Below are 16,138 nucleotides of genomic sequence, written 5' to 3'. Positions count from 1 at the left end.
ATTGATTTTTAAACTCTTCCCCAAACGGAGCTGTAATGTTGATTGTTTCAGTCTTGATTTCCCCTATTAACTCTGCTTTCTTTTTCCCCTGATCTCATTTAGAAATCCAAGTCTCATTCTTCAAGTTTAACTTTCTTGACATCACCTTGCCAGCTCTGGAGAGCATCTGAATTTATTGCAGCAGCTTGATAAATTTGATAGTTCCATCTGCATTTTTATTGTTTTGTACCAGACCTTATAATACCTTAAGGAGCCCTGCAAACATGAATGTATTGAACTGTATGTTCAGTTTATTCACACAGAGAAACCTTTGTCTTCGGCGGCACGGTACACTTGGTGGAAGACTTAATTTCACTCTGGACCCTAAGCTTGCCTGTTTACCCTTTATGAAGCTGCTGTCACTTCTTGCTGCCGAAGAGTTGGGGGATCCAGAGCTAATGAAATGTTTACATTTTCTTTCCAAAAATGCTTATGCCATTTGTTCCTATAAACTATTTGCATGCCAGTGAAAAGTCACACTTAAATCTTTTTAGATTTTACTGACAAACATTTATTCTGTGTTCCACATTCGAAGCATTAAAATTCTCAGCAATAAAACAGCGAATTAGGCCAGATGATTGTTGGAAAACACATACTGTAGGGATTAGAGAGAGCAGCAGTTGTGGAAATGGAAGCTATTTATTCTGTATTATTGTTGAATTATTTGCATACTGGTGAGGCTGAAAAGTCCCCAAATTAGATATGTCTTCTTTCTACCCACCCAATAACCTGTTCCTAACTTTATGTGCCTGGAGCTCAAGAGCCGGATTAGTTTTCCCCCAAAGATTGGTTATACATTAATAAGCACTGAGATCCTTACTCAGAAATATAATTCAGGAGTAGGAAGCGTCTATTACATGGATCACAAATCTCACAGAAATATAGCAAAGATGTCACTTTACTGCAAGATTTTATTTTTAAAATATACAGACATATATTTCAACAGGAATATTTTCCTCTTTCCACTTAGGAATCTAGTATATGGCTGAATTTCTTTTTATGCATGAAAATAAAAGCTCCACGCTAAGGCCACTTCTGCACAAAATAAAGGTTTTTCACATTTATTGTATGATGAAAGCCCAAAATGTTTCTGTTTTTAGCACTGCTCATGCGTTTCAGTCCACTGTCGGGAGACTAGAGGCTCCTTCCACGTAGCCAAGCTCCTAGTGTAAGTAAAGGTTATAATGAAAGGCATTTCCTACATTAAGACACGAATGCCCAAGCCCAGTTAATTCTTGCTTGAAAGTTTGTTTACTGCCCTACAGCCCAGGTCTAAATGATTTTATATCGGAGATTGGGAGTCTGAGAGATTGAGGTACAGGCAGCAATCATTATTAACAGTTCCATAGCAACCACAAGTCTTTTCCTAAAAACCAAGACTCTGACACTGCAAAACAAGTTTCAGATGAAATTGGCATTGCGACCTTTGTATTCTGCTCGATCTGGGTGTCAAGATAAAGACTTCTGCAGCCAGGAACTCATTCCTAAAGGGAACAGGCAGTAACTCAGATTATTACATTATTATGTCCTTAAGATCCAGCCTTCTCATTTTTGTTTTAACCATTGCATTACCCTGTAGTATTTGAAACTCCAAAATTATTTCTAATTCTTCACTCTAACTGCCCAATTAAGAAGCCACACCTTTAGCAAAATGACTTGATATTCGTACACGTGAAGACTTTCCACCGTAAGATCAGTATCAGTTCATTAAATATTTGTCGGGCAGTGCAACCATTTGCTGAAACTCTTAGTGTCCAAAGCAGTAAGGCGCGAGCACAGGGGAGAGGGAAGCAACGTTTCTGAGAGCTTGCTTTATACCAGGCTGGGCGCTCTGGTGGGAAGCAGTGCTGTGTACCTACCACATGCTGAGCACAAGCATTCTCTTGTTTATTTTTTTTAAGATTTCATTTATTTGAGAAAGAGAGAGAGACAGAGACAGAGAGGGTACGAGCAGGGGTGAGGGGCAGGGGGAGAAGCAGACTCTCTGCTGAGCGTGGAGTCCCACTCCGGGCTGGACCCCAGGACCCCCGGGATCATGACCTGAGCCAAAGGCAGACGCTTAACCAACTGAGCTGCCCAGGCCCCCAGTATTCTCTCATTTAATGATACAAAACCTATTAGGAAAGTACTGGTTTTGCACCTAAGACTTTTGAAGTCAATTTACTACAACTAGTAAGATGGAGGGAGGGGCATCTCCAGAGTTCTTAATAGCTCTAAGTTCTCACTCCTGCTAGAATTTAATTATTTTTCCTTTGAAGTTCACCAAGTTAAAAGACTTGTGCAAGTTTACATAACTGTTGAATGTCAGAGTCAGTGCTCAACCCCAGTCTGAGATCTGTGCTACTGCCAAGACAGACTCCTAATGGTATCCTCCAACTGTGCTTAATTATGAATCACTTTATAAGCTCTCAGATGGTATAGCATTAACTTCGTTTATCGTCCCTTATATGGCATCAGATCCAGCTGCACTTTATAAATGATTTTGGTGCTTGTCATACCAATGCTAAGAAAAAACAGCTCACAGTTCCTGGGGAGGCACAGAGAGACTATTATCCAGGTCTGCTGAGGCCACACAGGGCTGCAAAGCTCCTTGGCATCACCCCTTGTCAGTAGCTGCGGGGCTCACTTTGGGCCTGGTTTAATAAGGGCAGGCTGTCAACAAGGCACTGGAATCAGCTAGCTCCAAGATGGCACAAGTCTGCCTCCAACTCTTCATGTAAAAGCAGTCATATCCCTGTGTCACACTAGAGAAATTGCTATTTCCTGCCTGGCCACATCCGCTCTTGGGTGTGAAAACCAGCAAACACCAGATCAGCCTGGGGGGGGTTGGAGGTTGGGTGTTCAGGAAATCAGGTGAATCTTGAGGACATGGAGACCTAGCCTCTGAGTATAATTCCTATGAAGTCATCTTCTCAAGGAAAACAGGAGCTAGGTCAAACCAATGCTGATGTCTCCATTTCTAAGGGCAAGCAATCAAAGAAAACGCTCTAGGCCAGCCCTCACTCATGAAGATGTACGCTGCAGGCAGCCACTTCCTCCAAAGTCTTCGGCAGTGGTCACAAACTCGAATGCCTACAGGGCTCACACGTGAGTCAGATGGTTCAAGGTGGTGGCGGCAGTTGAGGCAAAGCTGTCACCCGGGGCATGATGGGGCACCTTACAGTCCATCTGCCCAGAGGCAGTGCCTTTTTCTAATTCCCAAAAAGAGATGGTACATTCTAGGTGCCACCCTGGATTGTGGTAAACTGACAGCCATCACCCACCCCAGTTGCCATAACTTCAACTTCTTTCAAGAAAGGCCAAAATTCGTATCTCTTTTTTCATGAAAATCTCCTGGCTTTTAATTTTTTGGCAACTGGCTCAAATCATTTTAAAATATTGCAAGAACCAATCAACCGTCTGCAGTCTGGATGTAGCCTGGGCACGGACCATCAGTTTCTGACTCTCGGTCCGTAGAGATGACGGCTCTTGGGTCCTCCTTCCCCTCCCTGAGGCACAGACATGAGAATAGAAAGCTACTAACACAATTGGATTTGCCTTGAGAAAAAGCACAAAAACCTTCTTAGGGAAAGATAAAATACAAAAATACCCTTGCCAGAACTCGTAAGAAATTTTTTCTTGCTGCTTACTGAATTTGCCGTTAATGCTGCATAGTTCATGCGCGGAGGAGATGGTTGCCAATCACATTGGAAGATGGCTTCTTGTTCTTTAAGGGGAAAGCACCACTTGCTGTTAATAGCCTTGCTATCTACCTGTGGGTTACACGCAGAGCCCTCGAATGTCTAAAGGATTAGTATTTTTGGTAAACTGAGCATAGGTTCTGACTACCCCACTTCTATATTCCATTTGAAAAAATACCTAGTCCTGTCAATAGCTTGAAGTTTCTGGGGATGACAAAAGGTAAGTTTGCATTCTGCTTTGCCATATGTCATAGCAAACCTGCCAGCCAACACCCCACGTCTTCAACTCTTTATTGTTAGTAATGAGGTAAAGAACAGGGCTCAATTCTTTGGATTCTAAATTGAGCCTTCAGAGCTCAGGGTTGGGGAAAAAAAAACTGGAACAGATGTAGCACAAGAGGCAAGATGTCCTTTGTTAAGGAGAAACTTTTTCTTGCAACCACTTGAAGCTCTAAGAAAGCACAGGGATTAGCTGTGTTCCCCAAGGTCCACTGCATGTTAATTATCTCCAAAACCTCAGTGACATGCAGAGAAAAACAGTGTATTCTGGTGAACGTGCCCTTATTTGGAAAATAAAATTTCCTAGGGACTTTAAATCAACAATTTTAAGTCACTTCATAATAAAAGGAAGTCTTCCCAGGATGGATGGAGGAAAGCAGTATGTTAGTTTATGGGGTTGCTCCGGAAATTAACGGAGAAAGAGAAACTGATGTACACTGGGTATAATTTCATTATTGATCTACAGTTCTTTTTTTTCTTTCTACCATTTCTCTCTTTATTGTCAGAAACCAAAAGATCCTTCCCAACTACCTTGTAGCTAGATTTTCAGAGATTAAAAAAAGAGCAGTTAGACCTGAATTATCCAATAACCACAGGGAGGTTTTCTCTTTTTATTTCTGCAAGAAACATTTAAAAATCATCTTGTTTTATTAAACATTAATACATTTATTGGGCATCTATGTGTGCCAGGCGCCATGCTGGGTCCTTGGATAAGAGAGAAGAGTCTTTGCCATTTAGAAACTTTCTACTGAGAAAGGGACAAGTGCAGAGAATACCTCAGATAAAGAATTTGAACTTACAGTAGCAAAGCAAGAGGAAACAAATAATTTGAGAGAGAAATAAATCTTCAGCCCTAAGGAAATTGTTATTTGAGAGATAATCACTCAATATAGTTACTGGAGATTCTGTAGCTTAGCTGTGAAGCATATCATAAATGTCCGGGACAGAGATGGAAAGAAGCTAAGTTGCAGAAGGCGTAGTTGTGCAGACTTAAAGAATATACAGGAATAGGAATATTTTCGCTCCAAAGTACAAAACAAAATGGTAGAGGGGAGACTGAGTGGAAGAAAATCTATAGTCTTTAAAATGCAACATTGACAGCAAGCACATTCATTTGTTTTAATTAACAAGTAAATATTGGACACATGCTGTCTGCCAACCCCTGGGAGAGGCCCTGGGTTCACTAGGTAGACAGGAACAAAGCCGCTCCCCCTGCCGCCCCAGCACGGCCTGCAATAAACCGCTTGCTTAGTCACTCTCTGGCAAGTGTTCAAACTGGTTTCGGTTTTGGTTGTTTAATTTAGGGAATTTTCCCTCCTGAAAACACATTACTAATTTATAATGTTACATACTGTCTTTTCTAGGATGAGGCAGGGATGAATAAATTACAAAATGCAATGAAAATCAATGAGAAATTTTGACTTTCCTTAGGCACAGTAACTTAACATCCAACTTCAAAAGCACATGTTATCCTTACAATAAGGGTTGGGGTTTTTTTTAATAGCCTTTCTTAAGTTTCTTTATTTAATTAAAAATATAATTAAGCAGGGGGGAAATGGCCCATAAGCCTAGTGGCCAGATAATCCCAGATATAATTGTTTTCTTAAAAATATTATAGAAAACTATTAGTTTTCTGTCACTGGGTAATAAATGACCAAAAACTTAGCAGCATTAAACAGCACCCATTTATTAGTTCATGGTTCTGCTGGTCAGAAACCCAGCACAGTGTGGCTGGGTTCAATGCTCAGTATATCCAAGGCTGAAATCAAGGTATTGGCTGGACTGAGTCCTTGTCTGGAGGCTCTGGGGAAAATCTGCTTCCAAGCTCATTCTCGTTAGCAGAACTCAGTTCTCTGCAGTTGTAGGACAGAGGTTCCCATCTCCTAGCTGGCTATCAATCAGGGACTGCTCTCAGCTCTAGAGGCTACTCACGTCCCTTACCGTGTAGTCCCCTCCATCTTCACACCAGCAATGGCACATTCAATCCTTCGTGTTCTTTGAATCTCTGATTTCTTCTTCCCTTGTTCTTCTGTTTACCTCCCCTCCGTCTTCTCCTCCTTCTTCTTCCAGCCAAAGAAAACTCTGTGCTTACAGGGCTCCCGCAATTAGGTCAGGACTACCTGGATAATCTCTCTTAAAGTAAATTACATCCTACAACATAGATAAAATCATAAGAGTAAAATCCATCATATTCACAGATCTAAAGATTATGCAAGGCATGTAATCCAGGGAAGTGGGAAATCTTGTGTCCATCTTAGAGTTTTGCCTGCACATAATGAAACATGGTAAGGAAATTCAAATGATGTGAAGAGGTCCATACTCACTAGAAATTGAAGCCAGCCTTTTCCCACTTCTTCCAACATCTTATTCCAGTGGTAACCATGGTCAGCAGTTTTTCTTCTTATCTTTCTAGGAAAATATATAAAAGACATATACGCATCTCTGTATTTTCTCTGTATATTTAAGTATCCAGGATCTTCTTGCACCTAACTGTTCTCATGTACTCTCTCAAGGCACTCCTTATTTAGTGGCAAATGTGGATCTATATTATCCTTTTTCACAGCTACATAGGAAGAGATTTTTATTTCTTCAATAATTACATGAGAATAAGCAAAGGGATCAGCAATGAATCTTCCCTAAGATGAAGACAGATTACTTATTATCTCAAGGATTTTTAAACTGTGGATACAGTTTGCAGAAGACCCATTGTTCTTTCTTAGAGCAGATGGATTCTCCTGGAGTCCCTATTTTGGAAGAGAGTCAACTAATTTCTCTCCAAAGTAAATTTAAACAATTACTTCTGGAGGAAGTGATCTATTTAGACACAAAAGGATTTTAAAAGAATTTCCTCACCTGTAAAGGAAAGTCCAAAAAAAGAAGAAGAAAGATGAGGAAAAGGAAGGGGAGGGGGAAGAGGAGATGGGGCAGAGGAGGAGGAGAAAGAGGAAGAGAAGGAAGAAAATAGAAAAACAGAATAAACCAGTTGAAATTAAACTGAATCAGGAATTCATCTATGCTTCAGGACAGGAATAAAGTTCCACCCTCTGACCATTACCTCATCTTTTCTCCATAGCAACAGCAAAGAAATGAAAAGTATTTTATTTCTTTTTCTCTGCAAAAAAAAAAAAAAAAAAAAAAAGCATTTTTTTCTAATTATTGTCATTCCAAAGTTCTTAAACTACAATATTTGATCTATGGCTTTAGAATACCAATTTTTCATATCTGTTTCTTCTAAGTACAAAAAGACAAAGAGACTTCCACTACCTTTCATTGTACTCTGAATGGGACTAGACATTAAAAAAATAGATTTACATTACTAGTCATAACTTGAAACTCCTGAAGCTCCCACAAAACTCATATATTCAGTTTTTTCTATAGAAGTGACAAGTTGCTCTGCTTTCATCAATTTAAATGAAAACACAGTAAACAATAATAATGGTCCCAATTTCCATGAGCACTTTCTCTGTGCGAGGAGTCCATGAGCTGAAAGTTTCTCTGCAGAGCTTGGTCCACTGCTCTGAAATGGAGATGGACGACAAACATCATGTGAATACTCATGAATTTGTGTTAATACTTGAGGAGTGTGTGATTTGCTCTTCAAATCAGAATTCCACATCTGCACTCTAGAGAAAGGTCCTAAAACCACATCCCTAAGGATTGCCTCCTGGGACGTGGAGGAGGGCACTTTCATAGTACCTTAGCAGCAATTTAAAAGCAAGCTCCAAGATTGTATAAGGCAATTGCTAGTGAGACAAATTACAACAGAGAAGCTATGAAGAAATCCTATACTGCACTTAGACCTGGTCTAAGGCACACCTGTCCTGTGCCTGCTCTTCAGGGAGCCCCATCCTTTAAAGTACCTTCTAAGAAATTTTCTAAGTATCCCTCTGGTGCCTGGGACCAGCCAGGGCTGATGTCATCAGACAGGATGACTTAGATCAGATCAGGACCCTTGTGGGCCCCAGTCTCCATTTCTCCTTTTCAGAGTATCAAACTTCTATCCCCGACAAGCAGTAGACCAGATGTTCCCAAAAACCTTCAGGCGGGAAACCCTGCCAGTCAGCAGAGTATTTCTTTTATGAAAGTGTAAGAGTTTGGATGAGATCAGTCCCTCTGATATGGTACTGACATGCTAATTTGAGGAAATTCACATTTCTGAGGGACACAGGACACTTCCAGGGCTCTGGGATACTGATGGTAGCACCAATCCCTGGGCTTGAGACACCCATGTGAGCTGGTACAAGAGTTCTTCCAACGAGAGATGCCACCTCCAGTCTGTAGCACCAAGAAAGCAAGATGGCAGCAGATATCCTTATCCAGAGTTGTCATTGCACTTCTCCCTCAGGTTCCACACCATGTGTCAGGCTGTTTTCCCATGGTTGCCTCAGTCATCTCTTCCAAGAGCTTTGGAAACCTTTGTTCCCCTATGTCCAGTGGTTCTTCTGACCAGTGTCCTCTTTTGCCTTACATCATGTGTTGATGTTTGTTCCCTGCAAGGATGGTCTTAAGCCATTCTAAATGAAGGATGGACATTTCTTGTTCAAATGGGACCACTCTTCCTAACCCCATGAGTCTTACTTATCTTCTCCATGAGTTGGAAGTGGTAGAAGGCAGGGACACAGCCAATGTTGAAAGAGATCATACTGTAGGAAAGCTGTAGTCACCTCCTAAAGAGCTGAAGAGAAGACAGATTGGAAGATGTGTCATTCTATATTTATGCCATAAAATTTTGAACACTAAATTTGGCATAACCAGAAAATAAATTATCATTCACATTTTCCTGCATATACCATATAAGACTTGCATTTGTGGTCATCAGCAACAAAGCACAGTAACAACCTTTGAAACAGTCAGGAAATCAATGTTCATACCATGATGGATGATATAGAATCATGAGTAACGATATAACCAGCATTAAATAAATGGTCTTAGGAATTACAAAGACAAGAAGATCTATATTGTTTCAATTCAGACAAGATCTGAAGAGTCATGGCATTGTGAATAACAGCATTGCTACCTTTTTCTCAAATGATGGGAGATATGAAATTAGTCAGGAACCATTCATTTGACAATAAAAAACAAGAAGATATAGCACATAGCTACTAGCTACTATGAAAAATATTTACATGCAATGATCAGACAGTAAACAAATGTGTAAATAGCTCTACTTTACCCATTATTCTGAAGATTTATTGAAAATTACCATAACTTACATAGGCCTCTGAATTTTATAAAACTTCTTTAAATCAAGTTTTTATGTAGATAGAGACCCTACAGAAAAGATTTGCATGGACGCTTTATATCCTAGGGATGGCCTTGAGGAGAACTCCCGAGAAAGGGTAGAAGGTGATTTACCAACATACAATTTCATCTTTTCTTAGTATGGATACAGATTTCACATTACATGGTTTAGGAAGCTGCATGTCTTAATTTAGTAAATATTTTATATATACAATGAGATAATTACCATTACTCATTGCAAAGATTTGGGGACTTTAGCAAATTTTTTTGTGGGTTTTTTTTTTTTCTTTGCAGCTATATGCTTTTGGGTTTTTCCTGCTTGAAGATAATTCTCAATTATTCATTTTGGCTTATCCATTTAGTAAATTAAGTGCATAAAATAAATGCTTTATTTCTAGATTGTCTGACCTCCAACTAGAGTATTTTTAGATGGCCTTACTATGCCATTAGTTGGTAGAAATTCAGACAATGAAAATTAATCTTTATGTTAGCCTTAAACATTTTAATTATGGGAAAAAATTTGCTCTAACAATCAGATAAATGCATGCTAACATATCAGATTATTTCTGAAATATCAATCACTTGAATTATCTTTGCCTTTTATATGAACATTTACAATTGAGGTTTAACTATTTCAAGGCTTTCACTACATCAATGATATGGTTTTCCATACATCACTCATATTTGTACCTATAAAAAAAATTACGTATTCACCAGTGATTAACAGTTAATCTGGTCAATTATTGGCCAAACTACTAAAAGAGCTTGATAGTGGAAGTTCTAGTTCCATTTGAAGAAATCGGTTTATTTCTAGAAATGGGCAAGAAAAAAATTAGGGAAAGAAGATCAGAGAAAAACATTAAATTTTTAATCAACATATTAAACCAACTCAGATATGATATAGTCATTCTATAAGCATGTGTCCTTCCTCTTACCCAATAATGTTTTACCCTGACAGAGTCCGACTTAGAAACATGCTACTAGAGATGCTTGAGCTAATCAAAGTAAACACTTTATTCTCCTGGGCTTTTAAAATTTCAAATTCCATTGAATTTCCTTTCAGTGACTCTTACAAATCTGAGAAAGAATAAAACACTCTAAGAACACAGCACATTAAAATGTAAAATTTGAAGTTCATTTTTATATTCTAAATTTTTGTCTAATATGAAACTTAAAGACAAACACTGCATCAGTGCCACCATTCTTGTTTTCAAAACTTCAACAGATTTTTCATTTAGATAGAGATGGTTATAAAATGCATGTGGGCCATAGGGAAAATAGTAGGGCATAATTCAGATTTTCTGAAGTAATTCGTTTTCTTTTGACTCACCAAGTCTTGCCTCCCTCCTTCGTATCAGACAGGACACGAAGTACCTAACTTTCGAAGATCTATCTAGCCATTTCAAGTGGCATGATAACCATACGGTGAGTGAGGAATGGATTCTGAATAAGGACATTAGTAGCTACAATAATTGCATCTACTTCCTTAGTAATGAACAGCAAGTTCCAAGCTTTTTTGTTTGGAGTTTCAACAATAAAATGTGTTTAAACTTTCTTAAAAAGCAGTGGCCTTTTTGAAATGGAATCCTTGGGAAATAGCCTTAAAATATCCTAAAAAGTCTGTGATCTTCACAAATAAACCATAAGTTGTACCATATTAAAAACAATCACCTGAAGAGCGCCTGGGTGGCTCAGTCGGTTAAGCATCTGACTCTCGATCTTGGCTCAGGTCATGATCTCAGGGTCATGAGATTGAGTCCTGCATTGGGGCTCCACGCTGAGTGTGGAGCCTGCTTACGATTCTCTCTCTCCCTCTTCCTCTGCCCCGCCCCACTGCTCCTGCTCTCCTTTCAGGCACTCTGCCTTCTCTCTCTCTCTGTCTCAAAAGAAACCAAAACAAAACAATTACCTGACTTTTCAGGTACACTGACCTTCAGGTGGATGCATCCCAAAGATTCAATGCTAACAGCTTTACATCCTCTGAATCTAGCCCAAGTCACCTGTGAACATAAAGAAATTGAGTCAGAATGATAGCTAAATAGAAAATAGCACAGGTACCTGGGGGCCTCAGTCAGTTAAGTGACCAACTCTTGGTTTCAGCTCAGGTCATGATCTCAGGGTCCTGGGATTGAGCCCTGCATGAGGCTCCCATTCAGTAGGGAGTTGGATTCAAGATCTGTCCCTCTGTTCCTTCCCCTGCTCCCTCTCTCTCTCTCTCTCCCTCTCTCTCTCTCAATAAATAAATAAATAAACCTTAAAAAAAAAGAAAATAACAAGCACCAGCTTGCTTTAAAAGAAGGTTTTAGATTTAATTAGAAGATATTGATTATAAATAAGCAATGACATGGTAGAAACAAAATATTGTATTGAGAATCAATAATATCCAGTTTGGTACATCAGTCAACATTTTTAGACATTATGTTTGGTTCAAAGCAGCTTTGATGTCTGTGAAGGGTTGAAACTTCCACTGTGGAGTCATGTATCTTTGTCCCACCCAACAGAAATAATTCCTTTAAAATATTTTTGTTCCCTGTGTCTTTTTTCATCACCTCTGTGTGCATTCTGTTTTTCTAAGTGGCAGGGTCAACCTGACATTTCCTGGAGGACTGAGCCTGTCAGCTAGAATCACGGTTCTTCCAGTTGCTGAGTCAGCCCACTCTTGTACCACTAGCTGGTAACGATTACAAGGAGACTTTCAAATTTTGCAATTTTTTTGTTTGGATTAGAATGGGCTCTAGGCCAATTTCTTTATTTTTTATTTTTTTTTTTTTTTTAAAGATTTTTTTAATTTCTTTATTCGACAGAGATAGAGACAGCCAGCGAGAGAGGGAACACAAGCAGGGGGAGTGGGAGAGGAAGAAGCAGGCTCACAGAGGAAGAGCCCGATGTGGGGCTCGATCCCACAACGCCGGGACCACGCCCTGAGCCGAAGGCAGACGCTTAACCGCTGTGCCACCCAGGCGCCCCTAGGCCAATTTCTTTAAAACCAGTATAGATTTTCAGACATTTACACAATCACCTTTCTAATGACAGAGGACCCTGAAAATACCTATCATTTTAGACATGGACGGACTACTTGATTCCAAGTCAAAATCTTTTCTCGTGTCACCCAGATGACAACCACATACTAAGCCCATAATGGCTATTCCTATTGTGGCAGGACCTAGTTTGAACTTGAAAAGCCAAGCTTTTAGAAGGAGCGCTATAAATAGAGTTAATATTAGATGAACCTACCAAAATGGAAAGAAGGAAGTAGGAATCGGTCATTGAGTTCAAATTTCCAACCTTTGTGGCTTTGATACTCTGCCAACCATGCTTCTTTCATGTAAGCTAATGGATAAAGGTTGCACAGAGAACAGTGCCAAACTGAAGGAATTTTTCTTCTGTTGCTGCAAAGGTTTATTAAGGATCGATCGAACAGACTTCAACAATTCAGAGATAGTCAATTGTTTTCGGAGGACTTCTGGTTAATAATGGCAGTGTATTGGTTAATTCGTCACAACAAAATAAGTTAAAATATATGGGCAAACTGACTGTTGTAGGTCCGAACACCCTAGAATCAAAGACTAAGATAGTAGTTCCAGTTTGTGTTTATTGAAGGGACACTCTTCAGGGAAAGCTCTTTAGGGGGAGGTTATGACGAGCAGGAGAAGGAAGAAGAGAGGGCTGAGCAAGGGTGGGGTCCCATATCCAGGCTAGTCTTGACCTGATCCATGAGATCACACCACAAACTAGATTATGACCCTCTCCTTTGGGGCAAGGGGTTTGGCCTTTTATAGCCCATATCCATCAATTATTGGCTGCTCCTGTTGGAAGATCATAGCCTCTTGGGATATACAGCTGCCAACAGCAATTCTCAGGAGTGGGGGAGACAGCTATGGATCATTCACAGCCAAAAATCACACCAGCTGGAAGGTGCAAGGGACTAGTCAAGAAATCTGGGCAGGGGCACCCATGTCATCTACTATACTCACTAATTGCAATTCACTCAGAAATTCAAAAAATACCTAGGACTCTGGTAAATTTTAGTCAGACTGGAAAGGGTCACCTCTGGTACCAACAGGTGAGTCATTGGGATGGAATGGCTGGCAATCTTACCCAGTTGCCTTTAATTGTATTATACCCTATGACTTGTGCTGCTTTTGCTTGTTAACAATCTACAGCCTCTGACATAATGTATCCTTAACCTATTTTGGTGCTCTTAATTCAGAATTATTCCTTCTTCCCGCATGAAAGAAAAGCTGCCAGTTTTGAGAACATCCATTAAGTTAAGGGCACAAGGCAGAATGTTAACATTCAACTCAAAGGAAAAGCAATAAGACTCTATAAATCACAAAGCACAATTCTTTTTTTAATGAAAGAATGAAGTTTTCCATTGAGGGTTTGGGGGGCGGGGTGGAGTAGAAAGAAGTTTCCTCAGCTCTGGTGTAAGTTTTATTTGCATTCCGTGAGTCCTGTTACACAGACATCCTTCACCCAGTAAGAAATGTACACTTCTGCTGTGGTTTGTGACTGCCCCCATTTTTCAATTATGGGCATTAGAAATTCCAAACATGCTGTGAGTCATTTTTACCTCCTTTCCTCCCAGACATTGTGCTGGAGATGGAGTGATTCGCATTTTCATTGTTGCTCTGTGGTGCACCGAAACAGTCAAAACAAATCTAAGTCTTTATTATCAACAAGTAGATAGGAAATAAGAATCCAAAGGCCAGATAGCAATAAATTTGGTAGTCTTTATTCAGATGGACTTTTGAAACCACAAAAAACTCAAACATATAATTTTGTACTTCTAACTTTTCTCCACTCCATTTTGAGGTGATTAATTTCATCTGGATGTCTAGAGAACAGACAGCTTTATATTTGAGTTCATTATAAAAACAGAGAAAGAAAGGAAAGATTTTCCTATCTCTAAAGGAAAGTCCATCTCTTTCTCTTTTGACCTAATCAATAAGAGAAGGCATTAAATATAATGGCTTCAAATCTTAATCTTAGTAATGCCAGTTTGGCCACAAAAGGCTTTGGTAAAAGGGCATGTGAAAATCTGTGGGGAAGGTCGTCGTTACAATAATCCACCCAGGATGGTTTGATTTCTGTACCTCTGAGTCCAGATATTTGTCCTGGATTCTGCAGCCAGCCAAGTCAGTGGGATATTTTTTTCTGAAGCAAACAAATCTCCCTGTTTCATACTGATCCAACCTAATTCTAGCCACCCAGCCTACACATTATATATTTCCTATTTTGAGAAAAACATTCCTGGAACAAGGAGTGGGCAGTGGACTCAATTCTATTTTCCGCTAAATTAAGACACCTTACAGATAAGGAAAGTCACATTTTCTGTGACAGGGAAGAGGCAGAATACTTGCTGTGGTGAAAAAAATCACAAACTGAGAACCAGAGGATAAGAGGAACATGGCAGATTGACTTCCGGTTAAAGGACAGCTGTAAGCTATTACAAGGCTCCCTCTGGCATGCTCCCTCATTCCTCGGCTCCATCCACATCCACAAAGAAATAATTTCCCAAAAGCAGAGCAAAATTCCAGCTTTACAAGGGCTTCTAACCCTGGCCTCCCACAATCAAGGCAAGACCTTCAAATTATAATTAGCTTTCATTGACCCTTCTCCAAACATCTTTTAGCCTGGGAGCAACAAAAGCTGTCAGTCAGCATGACCAAATCACTGCTATTTTTATCAGGGCTCAGTGGCCATTCTTGTGGCCACAACTGTGTTCTGACCTTCTCTGGACGGGAGTACTGAGGATCAGTGTCGTTTTGTTCACACTCAGATCGAGTTGGTATGTCATGTCTGGGGATTAGAATCCTGACTTAAAGAGTAAATGGCAGCTTGTGGTTTTATTAGTGGAGCAAGACAATAAAACTTCATTTTTAATATTTGTCATTTAGTCGGGGGAGGGATCAGTGACTACATTTATGAAATGTATTCATAAAGTACGTAAGGAGAGGAATATGGAGAAGAAGAAGAAAATGGATAGAAACTTCTCATTAAAATTTTACAAAGTTTACCAGGAGGCTAAGATTAGACCAGTTTTCTGAATTAGGACTAACACGAATTTACCTCTTTAAGGAGCCAGGACTCAGTTTCACAGCAGAAAATTTTACCTCTTCAGAAATTCAACTGAGGAAAATGCAAATTAGGTGGACAGAAGTGCTAAACCCAGAGGAACAGCCTCTTTGCTAATAGAATTAACTGACATTTATTTTGTGTTTAAAGGCGTCAGGCACTGTTAAGAGTTCAATGCTAGTATGAAGTGTTATCACTTCCAGAACACAAGTTAGTCAATGGGATTAAAGCCCAGCTGGAACATTTACTAGCTGTGTACCCCCAGAAAATGTATTTCTGGGTTTTTCTTCTTTTTTTTTTTCATTTGTAAAATCAGTGTTGGAAATAATCCCCATCTCACAGGTTGTCATGAGGTTAAAGGAGTTAGCATATGTGAACCCATCAACATAGAACCTGACACATGGAAAGAGTCTAAATAAGTGTTGGCTATTACTATTATCTCTCTTACTGAAGATGAAAAAGTGAAAGTCTATAGGTTAAGTAGCTTTCTCAAGGTCACACAGTGAAAATGGCACAACTCAGATTTGAATTCAGGGGATCTATCTCCAAAGTTTGAGTGCTTATATAGTAAATCTTAACACCTCCCCGACAAGCATGTTCCCCAGGACCCAGCGTGATTGGAATTCAGCCCTTTCTGACAAGGCAGGAGCAGCGCAGCAACAAGACGGTGATGGGTTCTTTTGGCCAAAAGCTGTGGCAGATCATGAGTCTAAGTATAGAAGGATTAGTCACAACAAAGGCTGACTGATGCCACAAATTTGAAGGCAGTGTCAATTCCTCAATGGAGGGAGGGGTCAATGCAGGAAAAGTTGTTGGCTGAA

At 39.7% G+C, this 16,138-nt stretch overlaps 1 long non-coding RNA gene across 1 annotated transcript; it reads right to left on the bottom strand.

Annotated features, from left to right (window-relative positions):
• Positions 1–568: 568 nt before the first annotated feature.
• Positions 569–8,678, bottom strand: LOC117801113. The gene is made up of 5 exons (XR_004623545.1): positions 8,577–8,678; positions 7,054–7,110; positions 6,323–6,407; positions 5,940–6,149; positions 569–1,523 (listed from the first exon to the last, which is right to left on the bottom strand). It is a non-coding gene; the product is annotated as an uncharacterized LOC117801113 (long non-coding RNA).
• Positions 8,679–16,138: the final 7,460 nt, after the last annotated feature.

This window comes from Ailuropoda melanoleuca, chromosome 2 (genome assembly GCF_002007445.2).
Source record: "Ailuropoda melanoleuca isolate Jingjing chromosome 2, ASM200744v2, whole genome shotgun sequence".
Taxonomy (NCBI): domain Eukaryota; kingdom Metazoa; phylum Chordata; class Mammalia; order Carnivora; family Ursidae; genus Ailuropoda; species Ailuropoda melanoleuca.
Note: the sequence above shows the minus strand (reverse complement) of the source record. Positions and strands in the feature narration are given on the sequence as shown.